Raw genomic sequence first — 11477 nt, forward strand, 5'->3', positions numbered from 1 at the left:
ATCATTTAAAAAATTCACAAGAAAAATAATGTATTGGGTCATATACAAAATATGTATGTCCTTAAAAATGTAATGACCTAAGAGTCAGACCCAGTTGTTCAGAAAAGCATGAAAAATCCTGCACTGCCTCTCAGCCACAGAAATGCTAATATCTGGGCATGATTTTGGGGGGAAATTAATAAGAAGACTACATTGTACTGTATTTTTTAGTTTGAAATTAAACTGTGTGCATTTTGCATAGCTCAGTAGACATACACCACCATGTATGTAAGTTCTATCACTGCAGATTTCAGAAGATGAAAGCCTCGGTTGGTGAAATTGTCTGTAGCGTTGTCTCCATTCTCCATTTCCCTGGTAACAACGTGGGCTGGAAACTGTAATAAACACTTGCAAGAAGACATTCTAGCTGACACTGTGTGCCATTTCCCGTCTGCGCTCATAGTTAAAGCAGAGGTGCCATTACTGGGAATTGCTTTACAAATCAGGGGAACAGATCATCGTTTCCATGCATTACACTAGAAAGACACGATAGCAGTGTTACAAGTTAGATGAGCCTGTGAGGAGGCCGGTCATGCTTGACTTGAACCCTATTATTCTATTGAGATTGTTGCATATGAAAAATACATATTTCTTTGTGTTGTGAAATTATCCCAAAGTCTGGATTTTCACAGTATCCTTCCAGTTGAATCTGTCTACAAAAATCATATAATTTGCACAAAATTCAGATCAGTTATCTTGAGCCCACCCTTCTCTTTGGAACTCCCAAATCTGTGGTTAATTTCCTCAGCCGTAAAGCAGAGTCAGTTTCTGAAAATGGCATCTTGTTTTATTTACACAAATAGACATGTTCCTTATAAAAATTTCCATAACATTCAAAATGGGAAATGACTACTTTCTCACCCAATATTACTGTCAAAAATTATATTCAGAGGGTTAGATTTCTAAGCCAAGCATTTTAAATAATGTATAGCACATGTGAGTACCATAAACAAAAAAAATTGTTTTTTTTCTTTTTGAAGATGGAACAAGTAAAATAAACCACGTTTTAATCTGAGAGAATTAAATATCTCTTATTTGTAGAAACCAAGCAATTTTGCTGATCACATTTAATCAAATTATTTATGTGTGAGGGCTGGCATGTTTTCTTTATGGGAGCAACAAGCTGTATAGAAATGAGCCATAATCATAAAGATCCTGTATGGTCATACTCTGTGTGGTTATTATATTGTCTTCTACTTGTTGACCAGGGAAGACAAACAGACATCTTTAAAGTACTCATTGCTTACTAATTTCAGGCTTTCCTTAGCTATTCTCCTCTCCTGCTTTCTTCTCCTCACTTGAGAGTGATGGAGGACAGGACAGATTTTTGACATGAATGTGAAACGAAAATGTGTTCTTAAATATACCCTTTAAAGACATTCCAGTGGTAAGTGTAATCACATCGTGGTAAAAAAATTCCCTTTCTCAACAATTTCTAATTTATTTAATAGCAATTGGCATTCTCACTTTCTCTTTCCTTCCGCCCCTCCACCTCAGCCCTGGAGACCTGATTCTTTTCAAACTGGTTTGCCACAGAAAGGGAGATAACAATTTTGGATTCAACTGAAAAAGATGGTGTGAAGTGCTCAGCTGTGAAATCTCTGAATGTTGTAATAGGTATCAGATGAGCAAGTGACATCACTATGGCCCAGTGACTGCTTTGGCAAAAATCTGTTCTCAATTTTTGAGTTGCCTAGAAGCAAAAATAATATTGAAGCAAAATGGGTTATAAAACCAGTGTGTGCTCATTGCTATCATGTAATTCAGTTATTTTATCACTTTAAATATCCAAAAAACATTCATGTACATTAAGGACACACTAGAATTGAGAGCAGAGAACAGGACATAAAAATAAATAGAGAAGAGTCAATGTCCTCATGATTCATGTGTTTGGAAGGGTCAAGGCCATAGCTAGCTCCTCAAATAGCCATTTATAATGTACCTTGAATATGGCAAGACAGGGAGCATGAAATGCTTTCTTTATTCTTCAATAATATCTTTAATTGGTCATAAGAATTCTTTATTTCTTGGATTAAAAATTTTATCAATTTTTTGGACATTCTCATAGTTTCTCTCCATTGTTGAGTTACTAAACATCTACTAGTCTGGTTGAATTCAATACTTTCATCTCCAACCTGGCTGCTTGTGCCTAATGCCAGCTCTATTTTGGTGCCTAAGAATGAGTGTTCTTAAGCCAGCTCTTGGGTAAGACTCCTTATGGCAGTGTCCCCCTGACCTCACCCAGCTTCAGTACCTGTCCTTCAATATGATCACTCACCGTCTTTTGCTGATGTGAGCTGCTCACCAGGTAGTCAGCCTTGTGGTAAGTTAGCAGCCAGAGAATGAATGCTGAGCTTTCTGCTATAGTGTCCATTGGACCTCAAGGAAGACTCAGTCATCTTTGCCAAAAAAAGAAATTAAAAATTAAAAAATGTGTAAGTATTCTTGGCTTTATTGCTGATGTCCCCTCTTTGTGCACAAGTATCTCTTTATAGACGCTATCCTAGATCAGGTAGGTGCAGAAAGAATAAACAAGGTTAATACCTAAGCGGAAACACCGCCTGGGAAAGACATAGCACGCTTCCCTTCTTGCAGAACCCACCATATATACAGGTGGTTTTCTTGGTGCCACCTCACTGGATATGGCAGTAGTTAGCATCTTCTTGCCTGTGGGGATTAGAGGGAAAGCCCGAGCACTCCTCAATTCAGTGCCTCTCAAATCTGATAATTCCACCCTGCTGATGCGGCTCAGTAGTTGAGCATCCACCCATGAACCAGGAGGTCACGGTTCGATTCCTGGTCAGGGCACATGCCCAGGTTTCTGGCTCAATCCCCAGGAGGGATGTTCTGGAGACAGCTGATCACTGATCAAAGATTCTCTCATCATCATTGATGTTTCTATCTCTCTCTTGCTGTCTCTGAAATAAATAAAAGCATATTTAAACATGTGAAGATTCCCTCTATTATTAACCGTATAAAGAAAGTGTAGGAAGGCAGAGGCTGCAGTGAGGCGTAAGGCACAGAACTTGTTCTTACCAAACGCTGAGGGAGGTGTCTGGCTCTCAAGTTAGGTATCTCCCCCTTTAGCGCATGGGCTACTTTATGTTCACTTACTCTGCACTTTAAGCGATAGTCCTCAATTCCAGGATGTATAGAAAGGCATTTTTTAAGAATGATGTTATGCTAGCTTAGCATAACCTGCTATTATCACCTTATATGAAGAGTAATTCTCAATAATGGAACCAACAAAAAGTACTATTAAACACTGTAAGCTAAATGCAAGTACTGTTTTAATTTTGAGTTGTTTTATAAATAGAAAGTGAACAGATGCCAGATTCTCTCTCATTCTGGTCATCCATACTTAGTTCCTTCTTTTTCCTCTATATACTCCAAGTTAAAGAGAAGAATAATTCATTTCATGATGCTTGGAGTTTTTTCCATCCACCTCCAGTAACTAGGACAGTTCAAACATGAACGAAGTCCCTTTTATCTATGTAACACCAGAGTTCTGGAAACACAATGGGTGTTTATCAAGTCTCCTGCTGTAGAAATAATCAAGAAGACTGAAGAATCTGGGCTCATCAATTCATTTACGTGGATATGATCAAGATGACAAGAGTAAAAAAGTAACACATGACTATGAAAAGAGAGATAACTTTTCCTCCAAGAGTTAAAGCCTTTGTGGAAGTTATTATGCTTATTACGTATGGAATAGTATTTCATTAAAGATAAGCACTATCATTTCCATATTTCATGGGTTTGCAGTTTGACAAATTGATGTGCACAGTGGCTTATTCCGGTGCTCATAACCTCAGCGGCTAAGGAAGCCAAATACAAGACTTGAGCTTTTTGGAATTTCAGGCTTGGCTGCATGGGCTCTGCTCAAAGTGAGGGCTCCTGACATCCTCCTGTGACCGTTCCTGCTTAACATCAGAATCCTTTCTCCTAGAGAGCCCTGGCACATTCAGGAACCTCAAATTGCATGGAAATAACCGAGGATGGCTTATTGTGGCCATTCATATCAAATGCAAACCCAATGAGGTCGGTGAGCTGTGTGAAATAGCACTGCTGTGTCCTAGCCACGGAGATGATGATCTGTACGCATGGTTAGTTGACTGTGTCACGCCAAACCTCAAATATGTATCATGCTACTTTCACTCAAGTCATCAGGGTTCAGAGCTCTTCCAACATAGCATAAAGGTACCGTGAAAGTGGAAGCCACACATAAACCCCACACTCAGCCCATTTCCAACCATACTCAGGAATTCGTTACCTGCTGAGGCAGACTCTTCCGAAGACAGCAACTTGGGCTGGGCTTTCCCTGTCTGTGTGTAAGAAGTGATGCTGAAATAAACCATGTCTCAAAACCCAGGAGGAGGCTCTGACAGGACACGTAGTTATCTTCTGCCAGGATTATCTAGAGGACTTTTACAGCTTGGCTTCTGTAAAAGAGCAGTCGAATGTACAGCACGTGATGGAGCTGTAATGCTTTCTGAGCAAGGAGAAAATTTGCCTTAAAAGGCATGGAACTCTGTTCGTGCACACAAGCATGAGTGTGGACCATCGATGCATAGGTTGACAGATGTGATGTTCCTGTCTTTGTTTTTAGTGCTGGAATAGAATTTAGCCAACAATGTTTAGTATAAACATTACTTTCTTCGCTTTCAAATTTTTTATTTGTTTTAAAACACCAGCAGCATAATGATATCTGGTAAGGATAAATGGGAATAGTATTTTTTTCTGTATCTTGTGTTTTTATTTTTTAAATATAGTTTTATTGATTTCAGAGAGGAAGGGAGAAGGAGTGAGAGATAGAAACATCAATGATAGAAACATCCATGATGAGAAAGAACCATTGATTGGCTGCCTCCTACATGCCCCCTACTGGGGATAAAGCCTGCAACCCAGGCATTTGCCCTTGACCGGAATCGAACCCAGGACCCTTCAGTCCGCAGGCTGATGCTCTATCCACCAAGCCAAACCAGTGAGGGCTGTATCTTGTGTTTTTAAATTCCACATCTCCCACCTCGATCTTGGTAAAAATAAACAGGCCCTTCATTTTTGCAGTTACATCAGATGGCAGTATGACAGGCAACATTCTGCCACCTGACAAAGAACTGTATCGATTTTTTGCTATTAGTTCCAGTTCTCCTGGCAACTTATCCTGGGGAAAAACTTGCTCTACACTGATGCAGCCAGTGTTCTATCCAGAGCCGAACAAATTGTCTTTCTTGCTGGTGCTGATTCCTTCAACAAGCTCTGGAACTTGTCAAGGACGAGGAGGGTCAGGAATAGCTTTCCCATTTTAAGCTACATGACAAAATAGCATCAAGTGTCCCATTTCAGCGAGTCTGCATGAAGTTTATTCCTGTCATTGGTGCAATCAAATCAAATCTGTTCACCAGAAGTCAAATGCATTAGACCATTCCCCTGTATATCTCAGGAATTAGAGAGCCATCTACTGGTCTTATCTTTCTAAGTAGTTTTCCGAACAGATCGGGCATTACCATGCAGAATGGCATTACAGGCCAAAACTTTAAGCCAAACAAAATACACGTACTTACCTTTCCTATTGTATTTGAAGAAAGGAAGTACATATTCTCCTCTCCTGAAACTAAAGAATGAAGTTGCACTTCTAATGGGCAAATTCGATAAAGTGGAAACTATCCTATAAGGAAAATGAAATGATAATTTATATTAATTAACCAGTTAATCAGCAAGTAGTTGTTAAAAATAAGCTAGCTCGTGTTTCATTTCTTTTTTTTCTGGAGTAATTACGAGACAGGATAACTCTTGTCAGAGAAGTTGTGATCTAATTTAAATAAAAGAAAAAAAATAAGACACTGAATGGACCATAGAACAATTTGGCATGAAAATAAATGCACAGGATTTGAAGTTAAAATACCTGAGTCTAAATGTTGCAACTCCATTTGTTAGCCTGACAATTTGGGGCAGCTCACATCACCTCAGTTTTCTGTCTGAAATTTGAGGAATATAAATAATTTCTGCCTCGCCAATGCATCATAATACTATGCTCTAAATTATAAAAAAGTGATATGTATGCAGGGTATAAAATGAAATGACAAAATTTAATGAAATGAATAGAATGCTGAAATCTAAACGCTGCACAAGGAGCAGTTAAGAGTAGAGTACTTATGGGGGGTGTTACTGACAGGGCCTGAATAATAGATAACATGTTCACAGGTGGGAGTGAGTGGGGTGGGCCTGGTTTAAAACATGTAAGTAATCACAACGTAGGACACATTCATCTGAGGAGGGAAAAATGCATGAACAAACGTAATTCCCTCATGGCTGCTAGTTTAGTTTCTAGAGAAGTGTTTGGAGGATGGGAGAGAGGATAAGTTAAACTAAAATTTAATCTCTACCTTGGTGAATATACATTCTAAAAAAGTAGCAAAGGAGAGAATAATATATCAAGTATAAATAAAACGAACAAAGGAAGATAATGCAGGTACAGGTTTCTAGGAATCATTAAGCTGAGAAGGGAACTTTCATAAAAGATGAGTGAAAACTTGAGTTAAATTAACTTGGAGGACCCTGGCCGGTGTGGCTCAATAGTTTGAGCACTGAAAGATTGCTGGTTCAATTCCAGGTCAGGGCTCATGCCTAGGTTTTGGGCTCCATTCCCAGTAGGGGGCATGCAGGAGGCAGCCCATCTATGTTTCTCTCTCTCCCTCTCATTTACCCTCTCTCTAAAAATCAATAAAAATATTAATAAAAATAGTCCTCGAAACAAAGCACTCCGTGTATTCTCCTTCAAAAAAGATTAACTTGGAGAGCAGGGGGGAAAAAGATAATACTAATAACTAAAATTTGGAGGGTTTCTAAAGGATGTAGATAAGTGTTAGAACTCTAAGGTGAGCTTATCCATTACAGAAATCTGCCAGTCTTGTGTCACTGCTGAGTCATGAAATGACTCCTAGAATAACACTGCCCTCTTTGTTCACTGCACACTGTACATCAGAAATTTGCAGCCCCCAAGACAAGGGGTCTGAGAGTCCCAAGAAGAGTTTTTTGCAAACGGAATTCTAAAGCCACCTGCACTTCAAGTAGTAAACAAAGGCATAAATGTGTTGGGGTGTTTTTCCTTTGCATGTCTTCATCTGAAAACATATCATATTTTTTCAGAATGTAATAATAATAAAAAAATTACATCATCATCTTTTTAAGGATTGCATAATGAGAGTGAGTAACACAGCTACTGTTCATTTTTAGACAATGAAGAGAAATTAATACTGGGCACACTTGTGTATTTTCCAAAACCTATCACATTTTTAGTACCAATTAAAATGAGTATTTTCCTCTTCAATATTTCTATTTAAAAAGAACACAATGCATTAACTATGATTTATATTAACCTCAATCGAATGAATGAAAATTTCTTAGAATGCTAAATCCTTAAATTCTATTTTGTTGATAAAACTTGTAACCACCTACTGTTTCTATATCTGTAATTCAGAATTTAAATATAAATTCCATTCTCTCTCACACATACCATCTTTAAAGGCCCAATTTACAAGATAACTTCTTCCTGAAGCCGTTAATCCCCTGTTCTGTAAAAGTCTGAAGGTGAAAGTCACAAGTTCTTAAAGCACACCCAGCTTATTTAAAGGATCATTGCCTGCTAAAATGAACTAAACTCATGAGTCCGTGTCTCTTATTTTGCTTCCATTCCTTTCTCAATTGCATTGCAAAATATCTCTTTTGTACATGAACCTTTATTTCGTCTCTCAAATGAAAATCCCTTCTTCCCTTCAAAGCTCCAGAGGTTTTATGCATTCAAACTTAATGGATTCCTCACTTATGGTAGTTCTTTTTCCCTTGCAATTTATTTATTGTTATCGTTATTAATGGATCTTAGCATAAAGTGTTGCTCAAAATAGGTGTTACCCTCCGGGAGGAGTCAATAGATTGAAGGGTTACCATCTCTCCAATACAAACCACAAATGCACACTCATACATCTCTTAGCCCATAGCAGGGATGTGGTTGTGACAAGAACAAGAACAGGGTACATCGCCCTAACTGGTTTGGCTCAGTGGATAGAGCATCGGCCTGCAGACTGAAGGGTCCCAGGTTTGATTCTGATCAAGGGCATGTACCTTGGTTGCGGGCACATCCCCAGTAGGGGATGTGCAGGAGGCAGCTGATCTGATCAATGTTTCTGACTCTTTGTCCCTCTCCCTTTCTCTCTGTAAAATAATCGATAAAATATATTTTTAAAAAACTAAAGAAGAGGCCAGAACCGGTTTGGTTCAGTGGATAGAGCGTCGGCCTGCGGACTGAAAGGTCCCAGGTTCGATTCCGGTCAAGGGCATGTACCTGGGTTGCGGGCACATCCCCAGTAGGAGATGTGCAAGAGGCAGCTGATCGATGTTTCTCTCTCATCGATGTTTCTAACTCTCTATCTCTCTCCCTTCCTCTCTGTGAAAAATCAATAAAATATATTTAAAAAAAAAAAAAAAAACTAAAGAAGAGAATACTGTTGTTTTTTTTTTTTTTTTTTTTTTTTTTTTAAAAAAAAAAAAAAAGAAAGAACAGGGTACATCAACCACTGCAGTCCTGCTACATTGATTAGGCCATTTATGCTAGAGATGGAGTCACTGTACCTGATTAATGCCTTTAGGCCAGTGGTTCTCAACCTTCCTAATGCCGCGACCCTTTCATACAGTTCCTCATGTTGTGGTGACCCCAACCATGAAATTATTTTCGTTGCTACCTCATAACTGTAATTTTGCTACTGTTATGTATCGTGATGTACATATCTGATATGCAGGATGTATTTTCATTGTTACAAATTGAACATAATTAAAGCATAGTGATTAATCACAAAAACAATATGTAATTATATATGAGTTTTCCGATGGTCTTAGTTTTCCGATGTGGGTCGCGACCCACAGGTTGAGAACCGCTGCTTTAGGCAGTGCTTGACAAAGCTAGCTAGATATCAACATTACCAAGGAGCGTAAAATAAATAAGTAAATAAAAGATCTTACCTAGATCCTATTTTAGAAGTTCTGAATTTTAGTTCCCCAGGATTTAACCATATAAATCGTTTTTGGGTTTTTTTCTTTGAATTTATGGAGGTGCCATCTGTTCACAAAACCATACAAATTTCAAGTGTACAATTCAACAGAACATCTTCTGCACATGGCGTTGTGTATCTGTTGCCCCAAGCAACGCCACTTTCCATTCCCATCCTCCTCCCCTTTGCCCACCTCCACCTGCCCTCCACTCCCTTTTCCCTCTGGCTATCACCACACTGTTGTCTGTGTCTATGTGTTAAGCAGACATGTTTTTTGGTTTATCCCTTCATCTTCTTTCATCCAGTCCTCCAACCCCCATCCCCTCTGACAGCTGTCAGTCTGTTCCATGTATCCAGCCTGTTTCTATTTTATTTGTCAGTTTATTTTGTTCATTATATTCCACATATAAGTGAGATCATATGGTAAATGTCTTTCTCTGATTAATTTATTTCACTTAGCATAACAATCTCCATGTCCATCTAGGCTGTCCTGAAAGGTATGATTTCCTTTTTTAATGGCCAAGTAGTATTTCATTGTGTAAATGCACCACAGCTTTTTTATCAGCTCATCTACTGATGGTCACTTGGGCTGTTTCCAAATCTTGGCTATTATTAAATTGTGATTTTTTTTCATTTTTTAATAAATCCTTAGAGATTTGTATGTGACAATCTTAGAATTAGCTTCTGTAATCAGTAGCTAGTTCAAAAACACTTATCAAATAAGCTAAATCCTGAGATACAGATTTAAATTATGTTGAGGTATTTATACTCTACTCTCTAACATAGCCAATGAGAATTTTTTATAGGGATTAGGACTCAAGTCCCATTTAATTTTTTATTTTCCTTCCTTTGCCTTGTATGTTTGTATATGTCTATCTCAACAACCATTTGAGGAAGGATAAATTTTTGCAAGCAGAATTCTGGATACTATGTTCAAAACATTCTGGCATTATCTAAATTCCCAAGTGCCACTCCAGTATCCCCCATACTTCTAATATTTATAACTTTATATGGGTTTAATAATAGGTTGAATTGAATTAAAAGTCAGTTTAGAATTTGAGGAATAGCCATCAAATCCTTACGGTCTACTTTTTAATAGGGATAAATTGATTATGAGCCCCTAAATCAAGCCACATTTAATAGTCTTGGAAGTCTTTGAAATGGTGTGGCTAAGCGTGGATCTTCACATCAAGCCATTGGAATTCAAAAGTCATCTTCCATTTTCTTGGTTTCATCATGCTGATGTTGTATATCTTTCCAAGATTCAGTTTTATCATCTGTCAAATAGTGACATATATATAGTATGTATATGATGTCATGAGGTTGACATGACATAATCCATGTACTGTAGTTAGCACAGTGTCTGGAAAATAAGTACTAACTACCTGCTAGTTAACACTATATTTGCTATGATTATTATTATCATCCTATTGTAAATTTAAGAATAGGTATCCTTAGCAATTCTAGAAATTAAACTGAATTCTTTCACTTTGCTCAACCCTCCCCAGTACCCTTCTCAAGCTAATCCTCGGTATTGTAACGTCTGGGGTGAAATCTACCACAAGTGGGTGCTAATTGTATCATTGTCTCCCACAGTGCAGTGGATGCTGGAACATGTGTCCCTCATGAGTCCCTGTTTTACCTCTAATTCTCTCTCTTTCTCTCTTTTTTTTTTCACTGAAATGTTTCTTGCACATGAATTCCAGAGACACAAAATAAGCTATGAGAGGTTGGGAGTTGTAATTGCAGCATCAGAGACTTACCTTGGGATCATGGGAAAGTTATTTAATCTCTCTTCTTCTCACCCAATCTCTAAAACAGATAAAGAAATCTGTCCAGAGCTTCAGTATCCCTATCAGGAAAAAGATCAGTGCAGAATCAGGCAATTACAAATACTGAAGACAATTCCACTTTGAGATAAACTGATGAAAAGCCAAACCTTCAAGGAAAAAGGATTAAGTATTTGTCTAATGACCATGATTTTTACCTCTACCACCTGACTGGTTTTAATCTCTGACTCCTTCATTGTCGTTGATGGAATAAATTGATCTCTTCTCTGTGAGAGTCACATTCTGTACCTGAGACAGTACCTGGTTTTCTGTGTTTATGTTCACTGCAGCATGCTGTTTTCTGAACATATTCATGCCTTTGAAAATGACCTCAGTATGAGCTGTTTAATGCTATTGGATTTGGTCAATATTCCATGGGAGGTGGTAAATACAGCTTAGGGGAGTCACCTGACCAGTCCCTGCAGTTAAGGATTTTATTTATCACACCTCACAGACAAAGGAATACAAATAAAGTACCATTTACACCCACGTTATATAATATGTCTGTGCATCTAATTCCTCCAGAGGCTGAAGTTGTTGAACCAGCTGGATCATTGGAGAGAAC

Source organism: Myotis myotis, unplaced genomic scaffold (assembly GCF_014108235.1).
Source record: "Myotis myotis isolate mMyoMyo1 unplaced genomic scaffold, mMyoMyo1.p scaffold_m19_p_1, whole genome shotgun sequence".
In the NCBI taxonomy this organism is placed as follows: Eukaryota; Metazoa; Chordata; class Mammalia; order Chiroptera; family Vespertilionidae; genus Myotis; species Myotis myotis.